The 25,758-nt window shown below is 34.1% G+C and overlaps 1 protein-coding gene across 2 annotated transcripts in view; it reads left to right on the top strand.

The window, feature by feature from the left end:
- ERBB4 (erb-b2 receptor tyrosine kinase 4) overlaps positions 1-25,758 on the top strand; it is a 1,083,293-nt gene that overhangs the window by 6,063 nt on the left and 1,051,472 nt on the right. The window lies entirely within an intron of this gene.

The following is a 25,758-nucleotide window of genomic DNA, read 5'->3' as shown; positions in this document are numbered from 1 at the left end:
AGAATATCTCTTTGGGGAGAACACCTTTTGGTTATCTAACAAAAGCATTTGTACTTGAAGGCCATTTCTCCAAAATATTACTTTGCAGAATTGCTCTGTGGTCTTTTTAGATTTCATTGTATATGGCTTTTTCTCTCTTTCTGGGTTGTTGATAATTCTGACATATTTATTACATAAATTGACCTATTTTCCAAATCTTTAATCAAAGCTTTAAAGTCACTTTCTTGTTTTCATATTTGATACTTAAACTAGTGGTTCCTATTTGTATGAATTTTTCAAGAGGGAAGAGAATGGTCTCACTTTTATGACCAGAGGTGAAATATATGGGGCCGAATTGTAAGGTGGTTTTTTTTTTTTTTTTTGAACATATAGTAGTTGTTTTACAGTGGTTTTCATTTTAAGTGATTGCCCTGCAGACCCGTTGCTTTGCACAAATCCAGGGCGCAGTAGCCACATAGAATTTAATGGGAATGGAGCACACCTGAACTGTGGGTTGCAGTACAGCAGTCCTCCTGTTGTGTGATGATACAGAATAAAGCACCAGAATAAAAGTTAGAAGAATTGGATTCTGGTCATACAATCATTTTCTGTGTGGTCTTGGGTTAGACTTCTTGCTCTGTCTCAATTTTCTGAGTCTCTATTAGTGTGGCTAAGGTGATACCTGAATGATTAACATCTTGATTTTTAAAATGGTTCAGTTAGACAAAAACAAAACAAAACAAAACAATGTTTAGAGCTTTTAGAAAGAGAAATCCTTTGGTTTTTAATTAATTTTGTTAGTGGGTCTTTTTTCAAGTGAATTCATGTGTGTAACCCTGGTATCTAAAATGGGTAAAAGGGGAAAGGAGAGCTGCTTCTGTTAAAGCTGCAGCTAGATGACAGCTTTGTGCTCCCTGACTTTGTCACTCCCCCAATTCCCTTCCACTCTCACCTCCACTCTCCTGTGCTTGCTTCACAGAAATCTTGCACTAGTTAGAAACTATCTGGTGCAGTCCGATCATTTTTTAAGTGAGGAAACTGGAAGCGTGGAGAAGTGAGATAATATAAATTAGCTGGCAGCTTCTGACACCAATATCATTTTTTTAACACACACAGAAGTACTTGAAAATTCAAGTTGCAGACACTTAAAAAAAAAATAAACAAAGACAAGGTTGTGTTGCTTTAAAAGAGAATTGCAAAGTTGAAATGAAAACAAATGGATCAGAACTATAGGCCTAACTATCATACTGTGAAGTTCTTTTCAAGGGGAGGACCGTGGGATCCTCATCATCCTTAATTTATATTCAGGAAGTAATCATTGCATTTATAGCTTGCCACACATTAAGATTAAAAAAAAATAGAGTGTTAACCCTGAAAGTCAGATAAGAGCATCTATACTACTATCTGTATAGAATAGCACCTTCTTTTACCTGGGAATTTACTTGGGTTTTCTTTTACCTGAGTCTTTATGAAGATGACCAATAAGTAGAGAATGGTTATATCTCTATTCTGTATTCAGTAATATACAAGCTTAAATAAAATGGCTTATAAGGAATAGACAGTGGGTTCTTCATCACCAATTAGTTGGTGGGGACAAGGGTCCATGGGAATGGGAATACTTGGGAATACTTCAGATTCTTCCAGGCCCCTCGTTGGGCCCAAGGTTCTTTATCTTTTCCACTGTCTTTGTTGGGCCTTCTTTCTTCAGATCTCTACTAAGATCACAGTTGTATTCTTTGAATAAGAATATAAGCTAAGTTTTTAAGTACTAAGGTTTTATAAAGGTATTTCTGTGGCGATGTTTGCCTCCTCCTAGTTGCCTTCTATAAGATGTTGCCGGTGGGCCTTGTTACTTTGCAGTATTGTTGATGTCACCTTAACTCTTTCTGATTGTCTCTGTCTTCTGTTAAGCACCAGAGCTTTCTGGGATTTGATCAGCATTCTCATGGGCCATAGTGACAGAAGGGAACATGTTTTGGCAGGAAGAGTCACTTCCTGTTAGGAATTTGAGATGAAAATTGACCCCCCGTAAAATATTAACATGGACACACCATGAAACTTCCTGTGCAACATCATTAAACGTCTCCCGTGAGAAATAGCTCAGGGTCATTACTGTTAATCATGTTATTTCCAATATTGTAGGGGTTAGTGAAGCATACTAAACACCAGTAAGAATATGCGAGACTCAGTTTCTGAATCTAGGAAGTTAGAGTAAGTAATAGGCATCCAGGCTGCATGAATGTTTATATATATTTCATTTTAAACATAGTCTAAAGGTGTTTAAAGAAAAGACAATGAATGGTGCCAATCAGCGCTCGTTTATTTCCCAGAATGATCAGACTTGTAAATAATCAGTTTCACCTACCTTTTTACTACTCTTCTGACCTTTACTAATGTCTTGTCCCATCTACATCCGGTATAGGTGGACATTCAGGTTTTAAGCCTTAAGGATACAAGTGGGAATTGTAAACCTGCTTTGAATAGATGCATCTGCTGGTCATCTGTGGTCTGCTAAGGACATCTCATGGCTAGGCTGGTTAAGACTGAAAAAAAATGGCAATAGATTCTCCAGGTTCTGTGACTATATCTAGTGTGGTTATAGCTTGAGTAATAAGTAGTACAATTCTCTATTTCAGGATGGGTTGCCGTCACTAGCAGGGGAATGCCTAATTGAGGTCATGGATGGTAGTGACTATTTTGCTTTAGGCCAACTCTCCTTTTACTAAAATCTGTCTTTGTCATTATTTTCTATTCTTCCCTAAAGCCTTAGAGAATATGAGAATATGCATTTCTTTCTATAGGGACGTATGAAAACCAAATAAAAATAAAACAGAGCAGGATTCCTTTTATTTACATACTTTTCATTTTCAGGAGTTCCTTTTGTCCTGTCATTTTGTCTAGAACTAAAGCAGTTAAACACATTTTTGTGTTTTTAAAAGGGAATTCAATTACATAGCTTATTAAAGTTTACTCCCTAAGACTTTTATTAACCCCATCTAGTGTTTAAAAACCTCAGAGCAGGGCTATTGCACGATCCTCTGTACTGGTCCCCTTGTTGATGTCCTCTTACCTCCAAGACTTCCTTCGTATCATTGCCAGATGCCCATTTCTAATATAATACTTTTATTATCCTACTTTCTATTTGGAAGCCTTCAATGGATTTCCATTGTAAAGTTCAAAGCCTACTAAAATAATAGCATCAGATTTTTAAGAATCCATTCTTAAGAGTTTTCTTAAGATGTATTCTAAGAACCATGCTGACCTAGTCAGTATTCCATTACTATCCCTTGCTTGTCTCTGTGTTTGCTTACTCCCTTCCCTGAAATTCATGGCTCACTTAGTGCCTCTGCTGGTTCAAATCTTTGAATCTTTTCAATTCTACATTAAATCCTACCTCTTCATTACATTTTTTTTCACTGATTAGCCTATAATCCGTATCTATATCACTTATCTGGCATTTAATCTTAAACCATAGTGCAGTTTTAACTTTTTAAGAGCAGGAGTTTTTATCCCCTGCCGAGACTAGTGCAGTGCCCCATATATAGTAAGCTCTAAAATATTTTTTAAGTGAAAAAATAACACACATTTGCTGAAACAATTTTAAACTCATTCATGGATGGTTATTATTTGTAATTAAACCATATAGTGCACAAAAGTAAGCTGTTCTAAAAACATAATTATAGAATTCTTAATAATAGATATTAAGCATGTTTACCCTGGGAATTTCTTTAGTTGCTTTCTTGAGCTTCCTAGGATATTTCTTTCAATGGATTGTTTCCAAGAATATATCATTTGTCCCCATTCCCATTTTTAGAGTCTGTTCATAATATGGTACAAGTATTTCTGTTGGTTTTATTTTTGGTGAGTTAAATATATGTGAATACCATTCTTAAATGTAACTGTTTTAGTGGCTCACTATTTTTATGTGTCATTACATTGCTATTTCTTATCTCCATTTAAAAATTTTAGTAAGTTTTTAAGCAGTAAGCATGTACTGATTCATCAATGTGTTTTAGGACAATGTTAGGAACAGGAGGACCTATAAGAAGCTCAAGGTGCCAACTTTCTCCTTTCTTTTAAGGAAGGATAGATGAGTCCAATAAAACACAGTATAAAAAAATATGTTATTAAGTGGTTTTCCAAACCTTTGGGAGGCACATTTGCCTCCAGAGAGATTCCAGTATTTCATGAAAAAAGGGTTCCAGGCCAAATGTGATATTTGTGTATTCCTAGATATATGTGATAATACAACTTTGTTATAACTGAGATTTCCTAGTATCTTAAAATAGACAAATACACATATGTCTACCATTTAAAAAGTGTCCTATGAAGAAAGCACTTTAGCATAACTAAACCGAGAGGTGACTGGGATTCTCTTAGCTGCTGTTTTAATGATCCACTCTGCGTTCTGAAAATTGCTGAAAGGATTATAGTATTTATAGAGTCAGATTCTATGAGTGAAAGATGCTCTTCCAGACATTTCTTCTTCTGTTACCGGGTTCTAAGAAAGTCACCCTTTCTAGGTCACTGCAGCGCCCTACTTGTGCCTTAGCTTATAATGGCTTGAAACAGTTAATGTAACTTTCAGAATTATCTAACAGTCTGCAGAGTAATCTATTAATGAGAGAGTTGGGCATGGAGGCATTAGCACTTCTGTCTGAATTCTTCTACAACTTTCTTGATTGTTTTTCCTTTAAGAATTCATGAGAAGAGAGTTTGAGTCAGGGATTATTGTTTCTACTTTGTAGGTGAGGAAATAAGATATAAAAAAGTAGAAGGTAAGGGTGAAGCCTGACTGGTGCATTAGTCTGGTACAGTTACATATCTGTCCTGTTCTGAGAAGCAGCTGGCTCTGACTTCTGCTTAAGTGACAGAAGCTAGGGATGCCTCTCAAAGGCATGGCTCCACCACTGTACTTACCCCACTGTGTGAGAAGGGGATGCTTAGCACACCAGATCCTTCTGCCTTCAGGTCAGCAGCTCTTTTTGCTTTCCCTGTAGTCATGTGAAGAAACTGGTCCAATAAATCCTTTAGGTTATATTGTATTTCTCCTCCTCCACTGGATTCTCCATAGTTCTGTGTTTGTATTTTGTATATTAAAGTAAACAATCATGTAAGCTTTGTCTTCTTGAAAAAACTTCAAAGCAGAGGTATATCCAAGGTTTTGGGACTTGCACTTATACAATTTTGGGAACTTCTTTTAAAACAACTCAGAAATAGAAATACAAATTAAGAACAGAGACTTGGAATGCACCGATGCAGGAGAGGGGCTCTGAAGATGAAGCCTTAAAAAAACAAAACAAAACAAAACAAAACACCTTTATGGTAACTCTCCCTGTGTTTAAAAATTATATATTTTAAGAAAAAACATCATTCCTCTTTTACTAAGAACTTTGAGTGTGATTATTTTTCTACTGCGTGTAGTTGGTGTCCACTATCAAGAAGAACAGGTTGCTTCAAGGAAAAAAAAATCCAGTGGAGTAAAATCACACTGTAAAGCACTTCAGTATGTCTTTTGATGAAAATATGTATTACGTCTAGACAATTTTCAGAATATTTTTCTCTAAATATGACCATATTTAGAGAATTTTTCATATTTCATATTTCAGAATATTTTTCTCTAAATATGACCATACCTGGCTAAATCCAGGTATATATCTATTTTCTTGATATTCTATTTTTAAGTATGGATCATGTAATACTGTCCATTGGACAGTTCTGTAGTTTATAATGTGTGATTTGAAGGAATCTTGCAGTTTTGGTATGTAAAAGCTGTATTACTAAGGCCCTACCCCTTGAAATATATAGCTCATTGAATTTTTAATCATTTGTTATTTAGCATGGATAACAATCTGTCTTTGACTTTTACCCTCTGGCTAAGTGTGGCCATTTTAACTACAGTAGACATTATTACTAGCTGTGAATGAAACAGTGCATCTAAATTAAAATCAGTACTCTGTTCAGGTATATGGTAATATTTTAAATAATATATTAACACATTTAAGTAACAACAGGATTGGTATTTCAAGTTACACTTTTACTATGTAAAAATATCAACTGAACAGTTAATAATATTTCCCAGTTGTTTAAATTTAACAACCCATTATCCCTGGTGATACATTGAAACGTCTAAAAGTGTACTTAGAATTAACGGAAACTGAAGTGATTGGTATTCCAGTATCATTCTTTAGTGGCCTTTTTTTTTTTTTTTAAGTACAGGATGAAATTTGAAAGTATAAAAAGCTCTAAGATAAATTGAACTAGACAAAACATTTTATGCAACTGTTGGTGAAAGGGGCATTAGTTATTTCTGTGCTTAGTATATTGCTTGTGGCCAGAATTAGAACACCATGAGCCAGAGAAAGAGATAAGACAAACAATGGCACGCAGCTAATTTTGTTTAGCAAATTTAGATCTGATACATGCTTTTTCACTCCTACAAAACTGATTCAGTCACTCTTTGAAAGGTGCAGATGAAGTTTGTCTCCCACAGTTTTAACAGCTTTCACTCAATATTTATAGGCTCTATAAAAATAAATTTCTGTAAGTACCATATTTCTCACTGGCAGAAGGAACACTGTGAAGGTAGATTTATAAATGAAAAAAAAAAAAAAAAAGGAAAGACAAAAACATTTCAATTGTTCCAGGTCTGCAAAGAATAAAATATGTCAAGACATCCAAAATATCTTTGTTCCAAGGGCATATATAGTCAGTTTTGGGTATTCAAGGATTTTGACTACATGTGAGTGAATCAGAAGTCCCATTATTTTATGGTAATTTTGTGATTTGAGTCTGGCATATGGTGAGATTCATATTCTAGAACTAGTCATTCATCTGCTATATAAGCCAACAGGATAGTATCCACTGTAATTATCAGGAAGTGTTATAAAACAAAACAAGCAAGAAACCCAAACTGTGGTCTTTGTAAAAAAGTGCCATCATGCAAAAGAAAATAAATTTTAGTGAAATTTCTGAAGGAGGCTAATTTGTATGAAAAAATGTCACAAAATGTGTTACACTGGATAGAAACATGATTCAGGGCAAAGCCAGGAGTTCGTAAAATAATATCCATAATTTGGGACTATCCCAAAAAATCTAAAAGTCTTTCCTAGCACAGTGAATTATAAGATATCTGAAGGTTATAATGCTATTTATATATCTGCTGGAGCTTTGTCATGGCTCAAGACTACATTCTCCATAATCAAGCTCACTATAGAGAATAATTCTCATATTCATGAATTGTTCATCTCATCATATTTCCAGTGGTTATTTCAAGGTTAATTTTTTTCAGACAGCTTCTCTCTTGATTAAAGTCTGTAGTAATTGTATATGTGCTGATATAGCACATGAAAGTTTTAAACTAAAGACATCTTTGATTTCATACCAAGTCGAGAGCGAATGCTCTTCAACGCTTCCTACTCACATATATGAAAAATAACTTTAATGTTTATTCTTAATTTCAACTAAGAATGTGAAGACTTTTGTTTGGCATTTTCAAAATCCTGTAAATCCTTGTGTCCTTTAAGAGTATGAGCAGAATAGTATTTATCATTACTAGGACTATTATTCAAGTGCTATGTTCCTTACAATTTTACTGATTGTTAAAATATTGAAATACATTCTTATTTGATTGGCATTCCCAGATCCACCCCCCCACCCCCTCCAGCGCCCCTTTCATAGACTTTGCAGATCAACTAAAGAATTAATACCTGGCACAATAATGGATCTGTGTATCTCTGTTCTGGCATATGCTATGGTCCATTCTGATGTACCTTTTTGCCATTATAGTCAATAAATACTTTCAATATTACCCTTATACATTATAAAAGTTTTGTCATAAGTTTTAAAAATAATAGTATATGAATAATATACTAACTTTGCCACAATTAAGTATTAGCCAGTTTGAAGAAGGCATGTTTCCAAGTTCAGTGTATAATAGTATAGGTACTTTCTTATATGACCCAAAGTTTGAAAAGGAAGGGCTTAAAAGTGATAGATGTCATTTGTCTATGTATTGAATTCACCTAGGAGAAAATCACCTGAGGGAGGCAGGCCAGAGGACTCAAATAAAGTGGGTACTATGAATTTTCCTGAGAATGGATGTAGATGATGATATGTCATATGTGTCTATAAATCGGGCTGCTGAAGAGTCCTAGCAATTTGAATTTGTGATTGCCATAATTTACGTGATAACAACAATATTACATGCTTACATTATTAATCAGAATGAACAGTTATCCAGCAAGGTGTCATCTGTCCCATGTGTGTAATAAGTCACTTAAGACATGGGACTGTTCCTTGGTGGCACCATGCATACTCTCTTCATTTCTGGTGGATAAGGAGAAGAAAACGTCCAATTTAAAATTTTATATTTACATAATTAAAATGTAATATCACGAAAGAAATTGTGACTATCAACTTAATTATGATGCTCTTGGTAACTTAGATTAGGACATGTGATTTATTTATTTTTTGCAAAGAACACTGTATTACAACAGAATAATAGAGTACCATTTCCCTTGAAGAATGATTAAAGAAAGTAGGAGATGCCAAGTATGGAAAAGAGGAGGCTTGGAAAGGGGGCATGATAACCATCTTCAGAAGTTAGAGGGCTGCTACATAGAACAGGGATTAGCACTGTTCTGTGTAGCCTTGGAGAACAGAAACATTAACAGCTGTTTGAAATTGTAAGGCATCAGATTTCGATTGAACACCATCAAGGAGTTTCTCACAGTTAGAGCTTCCCAGTGTTGGAATGGTCTGTCCTGGGAGGTAGTGAGTTCCTTCATGTGAGGGGTGGTGAGCTCTGATTTAACCTCTTATGATAAGGAATGAATGAGGCAGCTGAGGAACAACTGGTCATGATGTTGGGGGTTGGGGTTTGGGTTCAGTGACTTCTGAGGGCCCTTTCCACCCATAGGGTAGGGTCTATTACAAGTACACTGTGCCAGATATCCTTTTTGGGTCTCTGAAAAATAGAACCAATGAAACCCAAACTCCATGTCTCTGTGGCTAGGAGTCCCACTGAAATACTTTTTTACCATGCTACCTACCCTTCATAGGTGGGTGAATTTGTGAAGGATCTTTTAAAGATTGATTTTCTTATATATAAGATATTTTGCTTTTGTTTTTTCTCAATAGTCTCTGTATTAGACTTTCATACCTCTAACCAATGTACTATCACAAATAATTCTCAATTTTTAAAAATTGCACAATGTGGAATGAAAGTATACAGATTTGCAATCATATGTATTTCATTGTGCTCCTAGTTTTATGCCAGCAAGTATTTACAAGACTGTGTCTAACTAGACCAGAGGGAGAAATGCGTAAGCAGGTGGAGGCATAGGCAGAGCAAGGAGTTAGAGATCTGCACCTCCAGTTGTGAGTGGAGGATGCAGTGTTGAGAAATAGCAGCAAAAGATAAGCACTTTCCTAAAGGGATTGAAAATCAAAAAGTGGTAAAAAGATGAAGTTATGTGTGCATGCCTCACTTAGTTACAAATAAAATAGATCTTTATTAGATTGGGAAATACTTTACTTCAAGGCCTTTGACATTTCAATCTCTTTTACTACTTCTTTTGGATCTACGCTCTAAGAAACGCGCGAAATACCATTTTCACTTTTTTCTTTTGTGCCATTCTCTTAACATTCATTTAGGCTTTCCTGATAGGAAAACTGCATTCCTGCCATATACTACCTTCCGCCTTACATTGTCCTGATCTACCACCTCTCTTCACTGTCGGCAGTCTGTTATCAATTATAATGCCTCGTCTGCACTGAGCACTGTGACTGCTGGTGGTCTCAATGCATTAACCTCAGTGTTCCCTAAAACTTGCATGGTAGGTGGTATGAATTCCATTTTGTAGGTAAGGAAACTGAGACTCATTACATAATTGGCCAAAATCACAAACCCACTTCTCTGTAGAGGCAATATTCTAATAATACACTTAAATTTTTTTGAGAACACTTTAGACTTAGATCTTGGTTGCTTAACTTTAGAGAGACAATGAGCGAAGACAACACACTCAACAAAAATACGTTTTTCTTAAGTTTCTGTCTAGCTGCGATCCTCCCTTTTGTCTTAGTTTCTTTGTCGCTTCCCGTCTTACCACTGTGTAGATTACCCTGAGCTCTTATGTTTTTCCAGCAGCTCCAGGCCCTCCTGTTTTTACTTCCTGCTGAGGGTCCTCACTTGGATATACCATAGTGTCTCCAACTCAAGATGTGCAACATTTTACTTTTTTCTTTTCACAGTTGAGTATGCTTTTCTTCATTGGTATACATTTTTTTTTAAAAAACACAATGAACTCTTCATTGGTAAAAAGCCAAGGAATCAAAATATCTAACCTTTATTAAAGGCCTATATGTCAGGAAGTATGCTAAGCATTTCTCATACAATATCTCACCTAATCTTTACAGCATGGACATTACTGTCCTCATTTTACAGACAAGGAAACAAAAGATTAGAGAGATTAAGTAGTTCACCAAATGGCACACAGCTGTACAGGTGACAGATCTGTGACGCCTAAGCTCCTATTATTTTCACATGGTCCAAATATCAATATTTTATATATGAAAATAAAACTTCTAAGAAGGATCATGACAGTATGGCTTAGTTTGTTAACTATTTTAGGCCATTGACAATTATTTTATTTGATTTCCATAATAGTTATTTAATAACCAGGTGTATTTGTGACTATGTCAGACTTAGAAACAAGATATAATGTATAAATAATATATGCTACTTTTCTATTGTCATATTATAATTTCTAATTATAATACACATAATTTCTAATATTGTCACATAGCTATATAAATACACTTATAATATTTCAACTAGAGTGATCAGTTTAGTCCACTTTTCAAAATGATAATATTAAGTAAAATATTGCAGAGGTTCAATAGAGGAACTTAAGAATTAAATAGCCCAGGTTTGAATCCTAACCATGTAAAAATGGGTTAATTATTTGAACTTCCTAAGTTTCAGTTTTCTCATCTGAAACTGTAATACTAGTATCAATTGCGTAGTTGTGAGGATTAAATGAAACAGTACATTTAAAACAGTTACCAACCTTACAGTAAATGCTCAATAAATGGTACCTATATTATGTATACTATCCTGGTATTAATAGTAGAATGATACCTGAAGCAGTTAAAAGCAAAAACAAAACAAAACAAAAAACACATCATAAATTTAAAGTTACAAAATGTTAAATTTGGGAAGACCATGGACTTCCTGAGACTATTTCATAATTTAAGTTCTGTGCCCTATGTTTATAAACAGGTATGCAATATTGGTTTGCAGAATCATTGTATATGGACAGGCATGAGTGCTATAAATAGACTATTTGGGAAAAAATTTGGCTCTCTCTAAGGGGCAGTTTTCTCAAATCATTTTTCCTTCATATTCTGTTTTTATAGTTTTGGTATTAAAAAAAAGAGCTTACAGAGACAGTTTTGTTTCAAAGATTTATGTTTACTTGGCAAACTCGAATCTTCTGTCCTTTCATCCTTATTGTTTCTTAAAGCGCTTTCAAGAGAAAATGGTTTTTAATCAAATTCATGAGATAACTTTTTATGTTACATTTATAGGCATTTAAAACTTTTCAAGATAGGGCACAACTAATATAATGTATGACTGAATGTAGTTTTGGGAAAAAAAATCTGCAGGCTAGAGCAAAATCTTCAAGATCTATATACAAATACTGAACAGATTTTGCCACATAGAAGAAAGTCCGTAAATTGTGATTATTAAATGTTTTCCCTCTATCATAGTTTGGTCACATTTATTTAGATAATTACAGAATCAGGTAAGGGATATGCATGTCATAATAAGGTGTTTAATTCACAGGGCTGTACTAATAACACTCACTCACTGATTAGCACTGGAACACCTCAAAACCTTTCATTTTCAAAAAAAACTATTACTAATGGGAAGGGCAGTTTTTGCTCTTCTCAAGTTGACTGCTTCTTTCTTGCAATAACCATAAACTTCCCATAGCCAGTGAGTTCAATCAGGAAAATAGTTCTCTCTCCTATTTACCCATTTGGAAATTTTCAAGAACGTTGTGAATTACCCATTTTGACAAAAAATGAAAGTAAAGAGAATTATTTTTATTTTTATTTAGGCTATTACCTTTAGAGTGAGGGGTAGGTAGAAATTAACTTACAAGCTCCATTACGTTGTCTTATTCAGCTGACAGGTGGTGCTTCAGAATAATACGGGTAGTAGGGATGTATGATTAGTTTTCTATCAGAGTTTCTGGGACAAACCAACTATGAGTTATACCCTTGAAATAAGGACCTTTTAACATAGAGTTGTTTATTAGATACAGGTGTTGACTTTTGCTATGACCAAGATCTCCTATAGCTACAACTATACTTTTTATTTAAATGCAACCCAGTAACTGGAATATTAAACCATAACCCAGTCCGATATCATTGATATTCCTCCATTGATTTTGTTATTATCTATCATTAATGTGACATTCTCTTTAACTCATGGTTGATCACAAATTTAGAGGACAGATGTGTTATCTGCATATTTGAATACAAATAATTTTTAAAAAAATATTCATCCAGGGAAGATGTCCTGATATATTTTAAACAAAGATACTATGAGCAGATGAATGCATTTCATAAATGACAATAGTAGTTACTATGGTAACCCTTAACCAGGTATTTGGTGGTGTAATTTGGATTAGTCCTATTCTACCAACAGGGTCACAAGGTAATAGAAATGAGAGTAATTAATATTCAAGACCTGAGTTTTTTTTTAAAAAAGACGATGTGCTGAGTTTATGAGAGAAGCAGGGATATTGAACAGGGTAAATTAGACTGCTAGAAATGAAATGACCACCACATAACATTCAGCCAGCCTCCTTCCTTTATCTCACTCCATGCTGGCTTTCCTTTTAGATCCTATTGTCTGCCACCCCTGAGTGGTTCTAATTGCATCCATGAATCAGGAACCAACTCATTCTTTTCTTACAAAGCAGTCTTAATCTTTCACTGCCAGTCAATACCCTACTTAAGTACCAGTCTAGAGAGTGCCTTTTCCATTAGAAGGAGTTTTTTTAGTTTTGTTACTAATTTTGATTTTCTTATTGAAAACTCATCATATAATTTTAAAACACTGTGGAATTTGTTAGGGTTCCCTGTGTTTATGAGTTAACACCCTGCCCCAGCCCCTACCACCAAATAGCAAATACTCCTCTTACTGACTTGTGCATTTAGAGGAATTTACAAAGGTGCTAATTGTGTCACTTATTTCCCTCAGTAGTTATTTAATATATGGTCTTAATCTGTGTGTAGCACTTCGGATTTTTAGCTTTGATGTTGTTTAATTTTATTTTATTTCAAATCATTTTGTACCCTTAGTTTTCACAAATATACTAAAGTGGGTTGTCTATGGAAATATCCGCCTGGAATGAATATAAGCAGAAAATTATTGATTTTTAAAATGAATTATTTCCCTCAGATATTAGTGAGGACAATTTCAACTAGCCATTTTATTTACCCTTTATCATTTCAGGCAGTAGCTTTAATATCATCAAGCACACTATCACCATCAATACATTCCTAAAAAAGAACATGATGATTTGTAATTTTTTTCAAAAAGAGAGTCGGGAAGTTGTAGGTATTATGCAATTAAATTTTGGTATATTTACATCACATCAAACTCCTTGTAACTCAGATTAAATCATATTTCTCACATTTCTAATTAGATTATAAATAATTCCAATTAAGTAGACTTTATTGTCTTTTTTTTAAAAATTAGGGATGAATGGTCTATCGTATATTGCTAAGAAGAAAAATAGCAAGCACTTTGAGAAATAAAGTTTAGAAAAGCAGTGTAGGTTTTGTAGGTTTTTCATTCTTCTCCACCACAAGTCTTGATTAGGAACACCAGTGCATGTGATTCTGGGAACACACAAGAATGGAAGCACTGGTAGGTCCCAAATAACTATTTTCAGAGGAGGTTATTAACAGCTGTCCCTTTGACTGTGATCCCCATTTGGAATAGTCCCAGAACTTGTGAAAGATATCTTCTCTAGGATTATTGCCTGACACGCAACTATTCATGTCCTAAGACCTCACATTTATCCCCCACCTTCTCCCCTGATCACTGTTCCTCCAGCAGGAGTTTGATGTGGAGTTAGAGGCTGGGCTAGCAGATATTATTACCTCAGAATAGTCATTATTCCTTTTTACCAATTCTCTCCCCCCCCTTTTTCTCTATTTCAACTACGAAAAAGTTCAATTAACAGTTTGATCTCTCTATTCTCTAACCTATTTAGAAATTAAGTGGATTGCCAAAGTTGTCCTTCACAACAAAGATTAAAATTGTACCTACGGGGGCTTATAATGCCAGAAATGGTGTATTTTTATACAAATATTTTGATTCATGGTGGTTTCATGCATCACTGCAATTCTCTTAGCGCATTATGTTATGCTCTATAGTTTTTACAAGTATGCAAATGTTGAAGTGTATTTAATAGCCCTGACACTATTAAATGTCCAGTTATTTCTTGAGATTTTTAGGTGGGTCTTGGGAAGTTCTGAGATGAAATTATATAATTTGTAATTGAGAAATAACATTCATCCTTGAGTAGAATTTGCAGTGAGGGCACATGGAGGAAGAACTAATTGATGCTGTGTCTATGATCAGAGGCAATGATGAGAATTATGTTTTCTCAGATTATTTTTCTAGACATGGACTCTCTTTGTTCCTTGAAAATTGTAAACTGAGATGTGCTTAAATGGAAAATCCATTGCTTATTAATTAATTTATTATTACATTAGATTGATGTATGGTCAATATTGGCCAGTGATATTGTCACCAAAAACTATTCACTAAACAAATCGTGCGTGTGTGTGTGTGTGTGTGTGTGTATATATATATATATGATTTATATATATTATGTGTAATATATATCGTATCTGAGAACAATGGAAACTACATAGGTATTCCCAATTAGCGATACACTTTTAAGTGTTCTTTCCTAAGTTTTTCCTTATTGGAGTAATGTATTAATGTATTTTTATAGGTCGAAAATTGAAACAGCTCTGCGCTGTAGGATTGTGTTATATTTTCTTTCATACAGTGTGCAGTGTTTTAATTCTTATAATAACAGGGTTGTTCAGTTTGCCAGCAGGAGGCCCTTCAAAACAAGATGATGCCTCTTGGTTAGCAGATTTCTGTATAAATAAATAGCACCCTGCACATTCCTTTCAAATACCTGAGTAAATGAGATAATGCTATATAACTTTTTTTTCATTTAAAAAATAGCTGTATTCTGTCAGTGACCTGTAATAAATAGCACTGCAAGGAGAAGCGACAGCCTCATTCACCTTGCATCCATGCAGAAATAACTGAGTTCTATTTCCATGGCTGGAGAGAGAAGAAGAAAGAAGAGAATGAAAGAAAAGAACCGACCTTGGATTGTAGTTACTCTCATGCTAACAAGGGGGAGTTTACACAGACTATTTTTACTAGATTGAATTTACCACTCAACACACAGCAAAGAATCCCTGGATACTAAACATTTGGAAAGTTATTGATAATAATGATGTGGTGGATATATAGTGAACAGTCTATTTCCCTGAATTCGATATATTTTTCTGTTAACTTTTCATCAGTTGGCAAAATATTGAACTGAAAAAAATTTTATTGATTGAACATAATGATGTGGTGACTGCAAATAGTTTCTGAGCAAGGATGACAATGTATGTTTAAGCTTTTCTAATTTAAGACATGACAATATCATTTCTTTCATATTGTCCTGAAGTCTCCCTAAAAAGTGCCATTAATAGCATTTTGAAATGTTTCATATGATAAGGGAAAGATAAGCCCTATGCTATAGAACAAACTAAAACTAAGACCTTTACATTTTTTCTTAATGAAATTTTGAAAGATTTGGTAATTTTTAGTTTTAAATTGTGATTCACATTTAGTTATTCTTAGATTTTTTAAATTGATATTATACAGACAGTATAAAAATATGCAGTGATTGGGGGCCTGAGATTAAAGCCTCTGTTCAAACTTGTCTCACATTAAAATTTATGGAAATCATGTAAACATACTTCAGTGAGATTCAGTCCATTGCAATTATTTATACATTCTGCCATTCATTTGTCCAACACCTAACAGGCATTGCCCAGCAGTGGGATCAAAGAGCCTGGTATGCAAAGACCAAGACTAAAACTATTTGGCCCTGGCTCCACAATTAGACTATTTCAATCTACATAAAAAGTCCGGACTAAAGGATTTTAATATATTTGCCATCCAGGAAAGAACATCAGTCACTACAACACTTGATATACTCAGAACCTCTGGGTGATTTTTATTAATAAACATATAAATTCAACACATTCCAGTGAGGTTGCAGATTATTTTGGTTATTGTAGTATTAAATACATTTTAATGTTTCCTCTGTTTCTAATACATATGAGACTTGGAATTGTTTGCAAGAAGAGTTCTTAAAATGATCATTTTTTTCAGTTATTTTACAGAAAATAAATTTAAGCCTGAGAGAAGTTATTTCCCTAAGAATAAGCATCCAACCAGTGGAAGAGACTGGTAAGGCTTCTGGTCACCAGGAGGCTATTACAGGTTAAATTTGCCAGGAGTCAAAAGTTATAAGCAGATTTTTGACTGCAGTAGGGGTCAGTCCCCTAGCCCCCACACTGTTCAAAGGTCAATTTCCGTGCAGAAGATCAACACAGGTGTTATTGATGGTGAACAAACATAGATTTCAATAAGGGGAGAAAAAACTTGGAATAAAATGCTGTTGTCTTTTCATGTCTATAGAAATGACTTTTTTTTTTTTTTGTATTCCTATAATGTTTAGTTGTCTTAGAGCTTTCTGAAACCATTTCCAGTTAATAATGGATAACAGTTCAGGTAACATGGAAAATGGTCTGTTCTAGGATATAATAACTAAAATATGAACTTTAGGTTCTAGGTTTGGGAGTTGCTAGCTGTGTGATCTTAGAAAACTTAACTTCTCTGTGCCTTAGTATCTTCATCTTTAAAATGAGAGAAAATACACTCCTACTTCCTGGGGTTGTTTGGATGATTTTATAGCAAAATGTGTCTAAAGCACTTATCATGGTATTTGGCTCATGGTAAGTACTAAAGAAATATTTCTGTATTTTTATATCAAGATCTTTTTTAGATAATTATTTTAATGCTATATTTAATACTATATTCAAAGCTTTAGATAATTATTTTTTAAAACTTTCACATTAATTTATGTAAGGTGCTTTTTCTTTGATTCCATTTCAGAATACTGAATATACAAAATTTATTTCATTTAATACACATTTATTGAGTAGCTACCTCTGTACTGGGAGTTTGATTTACAGAATTTATTATCTAATAAAAAGTGTGTGTATGTATGTGTACGTGTATGAATCAAGGTACATGACCTGTTCAAATAAACTAGTATTCAGCAACCCTGATATTTAGATATAGTAACATGCATAGAATGAAATATTAAAGTAAATACCAAGTAAAAGACCTTTGGACTTGAAAATTTTGGAGATAGAGTCAAATTTAGGTCATGTGTCTTGGAAAGCTACTAGGCTTTGTCTATAGAAAGGAAGGAAATGAGGGAGGGCATTGAGATGAAAGGAAATAGATTAAAATAATATTTATTGGCCTACAACATATATCAGGCTCTGTGCTAGGTACTTTCACATAAATTATCTCTATATTTCTGACAATACAGACCTGTTTAAAATATCTATATTGTATCTGTGTTTGTATCTGTATCTATTTTTCTTAAAGATTTTATTTGCTTATTTGAGATAGAGAGAGTGAGAGAGTACAAGCAGGGGGAGGGGCAAAGGGAGAGGGAGAAGCGTGCTCCCCAGTAAGCAGGGAGCTCGACGTGGGGCTCCACCCCAGGACTCTGGGATCATGACCTGAGCTGAAGGCAGATGCTTAACTGACTGAGCTGTCCAGGCACCTGTGTCTGTATCTATTATATTTCTACATTTACATTTATCTCTCAAAAGAGATGAAATAATTGTATAAAGTCTAAAAGTTTGTAAGATACAAAGTGGGGATTTAAGTCAAATTTTTCCTGATTCCAAAGGCGTGGGGTAGAAATTAATAGTGGGTATTTGAACAGTGACTGCCTTTACTTATTTCTTACTAGCAGAGTAACATTTAATTGAATTGTTCCCCATTCCTGAGGGGAGAATCATAATTACTTTAAATCAATTTCGTTTCCCATCCTAGTGCTTGATTCAGTTATGAAAATGTGATAGAATACTGGTCAGTGAAAGGGGACATATGATGAGCTTCAAGAAAAAGGTTCCCTCACTAATGAAAAGGGATACACGGGGGAAGCATTCATCTTTTGGCTTAGACATCATCATGTCACTATGTGACACCTGGAATTGTGGCAGTCCATCCTGTGGTCCCAGGTGAAGACATCAGTGACAGCCCAAGAAAGGTAGCATGGAAAGACAGAAAACACTTGGATTCTCCATGACCTTGCTGAGCCTGTGAACCAATCTTGGATTATATCTATCTCTGGACCTTCTATATGCAAGAAATTAAATCCCACATTTTTTAAGCCACATTTATAGCCAAACCATTTTAATTGATACAAGCCCTAAATCTTCAAATACAATATCCTGACTTACTTGTTCTGTTATGTAAGTAGCAGATTCATTCAAATGTCTTCCTCTTCTCTTTGACTATCCCTTGTGGCATTAGGAAGACAGGTAAGTTTGAAGGAAAAATTAGGTGTCTACTTAGGGGCACCTGCGTGGCTCGGTTAAGTGTCTGACTCTTGATCTCAGGGTTGTGAGTTCAAGCCCCACACTGAGTTCCACACTGGACATGGAGCCTATTAAAAAAAAAAGAAATAGGTGTCTACTAGTGTTATAGAATCCAGGTCTGAAAGAGATGTGAGAATGGCAACTGACAATGAAAAGGAGGGTTACTCAGAGTTGTTAGGGACATAGTTATAAATTCCAGATCTTTGTTGTATAGATAATTGCAAAATTTCATTATGTTTTAAATTTGTGTTAAATTTTGTAATACTTATAGGAGAAATAGTAAAACTGTATGGCTCCTCCTTTGGGTATCCTAAAGTATCCATTATTCCCTAAATACTATATTTAAACTTTAGGTAAGGATTTGATTCTCATGAATGTTTTGTGTTTAGGGTAGAAGGTATTTTACCTCCCCCTTCGAAGCCCAGTATAGAGTGTTTACCAGCTTTCAAAGAAAAAGTACATTGTTTGCAGAAGGCCTAAAATTGTTTAAGAAGATACATAAAATTAAAAAAAAAATTAACACTAAAGTAGCATCTTTGGTTCTATACATCTATATTAAGTAAAACTTTTTAAATGTATTTGCAGGGAGAAATATTTAATTTGGAGGAAGATGAACTGTTTTCTTCTGTTTTAAAATTATCTGTTGAGGCCTGCTGTAAACGAGAAACTGGACTAATCATTGATACATAGTAATTGTGTTACATTTAATGTTTTCTTCCTAGTATTTTATTATGATTTCGTTGGCTATAAATCAAATAGTCATCAAAATAATAAAGTCTTTCGACACTCCTGGTTATTCCATATATACTTGGAAACTAATGTTACTTCAAATCTTTATTAATAGGCATTTGAACTGCTATGACTAATGACCATCAGCTTCCTCCAGATAGATATTTTACTAGTGGAATATGAATGAGTGTCATGCCATGTTAGCAAAAGTCCCACTTCAAATATTGAAGACTGACATATGATTTTAGGCTTTTCAATCAGATAAATATAATCTAAAAAAAAAATTGAATTGCCCTGCTATTCTACCTACTGGCAATTATGTGGTCTCCTATTAAGGAATTTTATAGTCTGATAGTTCATTTTGTCCCTACTGTGCCATAATATATATATTTTTAAATTTTGTTCAGTTAGTCGATATATAGTACATCATTAGTTTTTGATGTAGTGTTCAGTGATTCTTTAGTTGTATTAAACACCCAGTGCTCATCACAACACATGCCTTCCTTAATACCCATCACCCGCCTACCTCATCCCCTTACCCCCCTCCCCTCTGAAACTCTCAGATTGTTTCCCAGAGTTCAGACTCTCTCATGGTTCGTCTCTCTCTCTCTCTGATTTTCTCTGCCTTCAGTTTTCCCTCCCTTCCCCTATGGTCCTCCGTGCTATTCCTTATGTTCCACATGTGAGTGAAACCATGTAGTAATTGTCTTTCTCTGCTTGGCTTATTTCACTTAGCATAATCCCCTCCAGTTCCATTTATGTGGTATGTATATACAATGGAATACTACTCAGCCATCAAAAAGGATGAATACCCGCCATAATATTATTTAAAATTTGTTTCTGTAATTTTTCAAATCTCTTCACAAATAATATCATTGATTATGAAAAACCTTTTAATCAAATTCTATTTATGAGTTAGGACCAGAAGATGTGAAATGACAAGGTCACTAACATCTCAGTTTTTAAAATATTTTAAAAACTACAGACTTTTCTAAAATAAAATGAAATCAGAGAGGGAGACAAACCATCAGAGAACTCTTAATTATAGTAAACAAACTGAGAGTTGTTGGAGGGGAAGTGTGTGGGGGGATGGGGTAACTGGGTGATGGGCATTAAGGAGGGCACATGATGTAATGAGCACTGGGTGTTATATGTAACTGATGAAATCACTGAACTCTACCTCTGAAACTAATAATACATTATATGTTAATTGAATTTAGATTAAAAAAATGAATGCTTGAAAATTAAAAAAAAAAACACTAGACTTTTCTCCTTTCTTCTGTACCTTGTCAATCCGGTTTATTACTTTTATAGATTACATAAATATGTAGACTTATGTACACTTCAGTTTTATTTATATTACATAATAACTATATTGGAAAGTACCCAAATTTATCATTATCCAAATCTATTAGATGAGAGTAGTTATATAATCATCATACCTATAGCTAAATGATTATGCTTTTGTGTCATGTTTAGTAGTTAAGTGTTATGTAAGTAAATACATTTGAGAGCAAAGTGAACTGAAATAGTTTGTGTCACATCTTTTCAGGTTTAAAATGTTTCTAATAATAGAAATGTTAAATGTTTAATGTTACACTTAAATGTTTCTATAAATACATGCTACATGTTGATATTTGTTAGTGAATTCTTGGGGTACTTCAATGTTAACTTAATTAAGCATTGAAAGTATTCTAAAGGTCCCAAATTTAGCAAATTACTCCATTAGGATCAGATAAGCTCTAGGGAAAATGAAGCCTATATTGCATATATCAACAACTCCTAACTCATCTAATAATTAGTTTGTAGTATCAGTAACAATAGTTTTCCCTGATGTTTTTGGAATACATACTATATGTCAGACTCTGTGATAGATGCTTTACATACAATATTTCATTAGAATATGAAAAACATCCTGCATTGTAGGAAGTTTTATTCACATGCTACCAATGAAGAAATGAGAATATTTAGAGGACAGTAATTTACCTAAGCTTACTTAGCTAGAAGACAGTAGAGGCATTATTTAAATTTATGTTTGTCTGACTCCAAAGCTAGGTATAGTTCTTCCCATTGGAACACTGCATATTGGCAGTGTGGAACATGAATTTATTTAAAATAAGTTACAAGTAATTCTAACAGTGATGACTTACGATGATAAACCACAGAACATGGTGTAATCATTTTTATACAAAATTAAAGAAGCATGTTAAAAATTTAATCTCTTGTGATGCCAGATAGGAAGATATTTGAATGTTGACCAGTAATAATATCAATAGAATTTGACCTCGTTGCTATTAAGACCTTAGTATTATTTATATAAGAAAGCAATTTTATAGGGCGCCTGGGTAGCGCAGTCGTTAAAGCGTCTGCCTTCGGCTCAGGGCGTGATCCCGGCGTTCCGGGATCGAGTCCCACATCAGGCTCCTCCGCTAGGAGCCTGCTTCTTCCTCTCCCACTCCCCCTACTGTGTTCCCTCTCTCGCTGGCTGTCTCTCTGTCGAATAAATAAATAAAATCTTTAAAAAAAAAAAAAAGAAAAAAAGAAAGCAATTTTATAAAGAGCATATATCAAATGAATACAAGAGTTAAAAGAGAAATTGTAACAAAGTGTTATGGAATGGTATAGTAAATCTCACTATTCTTGTATATTTTCACTCTGATATTTTGAAAAATTAATAGTTATTTGCCTTGGACTCGTCATGCTTGGGTAGTAGAGGTTTTAGGTAATTACTTCTCATCATCATTTCCAAAGAGATTGGCAAAATACTACGAGCAAAGTTTTATGTGGGCAGTTCCTAGCTTCTACTTTACAGGAAATATTCTGGAAGAAGAAACTAGAATTTCAAAATATATGAAAAAGTGTAATAAACAAGGATGCAAGCCCTAAAGATATTAGAAAATAAATAATTGTCACTTTAATTCAAAAACAGTTTTTCCGAGGTTCTTGGCAGACTTCAGAGTGCAGAAGCAGTTGATTATTGGAATTGGCAGATGACGGAGAAGAAATTTGGAGATGCAATGAAAGCAATACTGAAAAAATTTCAGAAATATACTCATTTTTTAAAGCTCAAGGAAATGCTTGAGGGAAGACTATATAATTGCCATTGTGAATTTTTTTAAAGATTTTATTTATTTGACAGAGAGAAAGAAAGAGAGAGAGAGCACAAGCAGGGGAAGCAGCAGAGGGAGAGGGAGAAGCAGGCTCTGTGCCAAGCAGGGAGCCCCATGCGGAATTCGATCCCAGAACCCTGGGATCATGACCTGAACCAAAGGCAGGTGCTTAACCGACTGAGCCACCCAGGCATCCTGCCAGTGTGAATTTTAAGACTACCAAAAAAATATTCCAGAATGCTGAAATTAGGATCATTACCCACTATGATAGCTATATATATTCTGAATATATAGAGAAGCTCCTAGACTCCATGTACCATTTAAGAGTTTGGATATGGTGGCCTTGGGTTCTCTAATAGCAGCCCTGTTGTTTGTGAACTCTGTGATTATTTGATTAAGTATATAAAGAACCTTATGCCTTCAAATGTAAGAGTTTAATTTCTTTGTCTTTATTTTTTCCAGCGTTATTGAGTTATAATTAACATATATGTAAAATTTAAGGTGTCCAACATGATGATTTCATGCATGTATATATTGTAAATGAGCATCTCTTTAGATAGCTTTGGGATTTGACCAAGAAATCGGAAACTTGAAAAAAATTCTCTAGATAATTGACCCGTGAAATGTGACTGTTAAATTATAATGCATAAGTCCATAAGTAAATTATGTTTAAAAGTTTGTACTTATATATTAACCAGTCATTTTAATAACATTGAAGTTAACAAAACTTGATTTCTATGTAATTAATAATGTATGTTTGGTCTGGGATTTGATTTTACCTTGCTTACATGCTAATAAGTAGCTTGCTACTATATCATAGATGGTGTCAGAAGAAATGAGACTCTTGGGTCAGAAACGAAGAACTTTATTACTTATGCCATATTTTTATTGTCCTTATTCCTATCATTATTATTAGTCTATCATATATTCTCTATAGTTTTCTTTTTGATATACCTTTTTATATTATTTTTAATGCTTACTCTGGAGATTAGAATATTTATTTATATTCAGGTAATTCCAGTGCATATTACTTATGAATTTACTTTAAGGAATGTTAATATAAAGGACTGAAATTTTCTGTTATTTCTTTGAGTTAAGGAATTAGCTATAATAAAAAATGTAACTGTTTTCTGGAAGTAGTGACATATATTTAAAAATAAGACTTAATAGCAACTTATCACTTATAGGTACTATCTTCCAGTCTCTGAGGACTGTGCGCTCTGCTGAAATTTGATAGGACTAGAATTTGGGTCAGTTACAGTGGAAGTCTGTAGTCAGGGAAGAGCGTTAAAGTAGTACTTGAAATAGGAGTATAAAACTATTAATGGATTCGGAGATAGTCTCCATATGGTCTAATGCCAAGCATGGCCAATACACACACCTATAGGTCAGTTTTAGAGCTAATGCTTAAATAGATGAAAATTTCCAAGGAACCTGCATATTTATAGATGCTTGACAACTAGTTTGTTTTCCATAAGCAGTGAATTTCCTTTCAATCATTCCCCTTACACTTGTTTCCTGCATCAGCATTCTCTTCTCAGATGCCTGAGTTCTCTCAAGACATAACTTTGGCCACAACCGACAAAAATCAAGAGCTTCAAATATTCAAAAAATACCCACGTTAAGCACCACAAAGCAAGCTACTTTTTGGCTTTTTCTCTAAAGGTCACATAATGCTTTGTGTTTTCTACAACACAGCATGACAGAACAAAGTAGTTACCTTTTGTACTTGTCAGCATTGTTATATCATCTTCAAATGATGAAATACTTCTGAGTATGCTGTTGCTTTTTCTTTCCTTTGGGGGCTTGCACAGATTTCTTTAAAGTATTAGGTGCATCAAATAAATGATTCATTTATTATCCCGACACCTGAATTTGCTAAAAGAAAGTATCTAGACATCACTTCAAAACTACATTTGGATGCTGTTTGCTTTTGAAGTGATGAAAATACAATTCTTTGGGATTTTCTGTCTTCAAGTTACCATTTTTACTTAAGATCTGTGTTTCCCAGTAAAAAGAGGTCATACTTTCACTAGATGTTGTCAGGAGAAAGTTTAGACTATTAGAGAAATAATTTTAACTTTTAATTTCAATTTTCAATTTAAAATGCATCAAAATCATATTTTGATTTGGTAACTATCAGGTGATAAAAGTTTATAGGCTAATACCAGTGAATAGAACATAAAATCTTTATATTACAATGGCTTAGCCCAGTAGAGCTTGTTTTTCATTGTATAACAGTTCAGTGCAGATGTTTCTGGTTGAACTTCTGTCTCAGGTCCTACCAGTTTCGTGTGATTCTCACTGTAGGCTGGTGGATGACTGCAACCAGATGGGTGAAAATAAAATGGAAGGTTGCATGTGGCAAGTTTCTGTGAGCTAAGCCTGGATATGACACACTATTTTTCCCATATTCTTTTGGCTAGAATTTAATTCATTGATGTACCCAACTCCAAGGGAAATACATTCAAGCTGTATGCTTAGAAGTGGTTTTGGTAAATAGCCAGCAGACTCTGCTCTAGGAAACCTAATGGGGAAATGCTCTGTAATAGTGGAGATTTAAATTTGAGGTCAGGCAGACTTAAGATAAAAAATATAGCTCAGACATTTATGATCTGTGTAACCCTGGGCAAATTATTCATCTTCTATTTGCCAAAGTACACTAGATTACAAAATAGGAAAATAACATCTACCTCACTGAACTAGTATAAAGATTAAGTGATATAATGTGTATAAAGTACCTAGCACAATGCAGGGAAAATTATAAACACTTGAAAATGATAGTTTTTATTTTATTGTTAAGTAATGCTATTTATTCTATGATGCTCCATAATAAATATGATTCCATTTGACATTAGCTTAGTTTAATAACAAAGTGGTTTTTCAAAGTGGAATTATTTTATGTATGATAAAATGTAGCTTGCCAGAAAATTGTGCATTTTAGCAGCTGTCCAGAGCAAATGAAAACATAAATATTTATTCAGCAGACCTAAATATGGGGGCAGATAGGACATAAACTCAACATATAATTGGTTTTCTTTCCAGGCAGCAGATGCTAATTTTGAAAGTTATAATGGAAAACTCTGCTTCATGGTTGAATTTATTAAAGAAAGAAATTATAGTTAAAAGAGTAAAAAAAAAA

This window comes from Ursus americanus, chromosome 1, assembly GCF_024610735.1.
Source record: "Ursus americanus isolate L20-20 chromosome 1, mUrsAme1.1.p, whole genome shotgun sequence".
Taxonomy (NCBI): domain Eukaryota; kingdom Metazoa; phylum Chordata; class Mammalia; order Carnivora; family Ursidae; genus Ursus; species Ursus americanus.
Note: the sequence above shows the minus strand (reverse complement) of the source record. Positions and strands in the feature narration are given on the sequence as shown.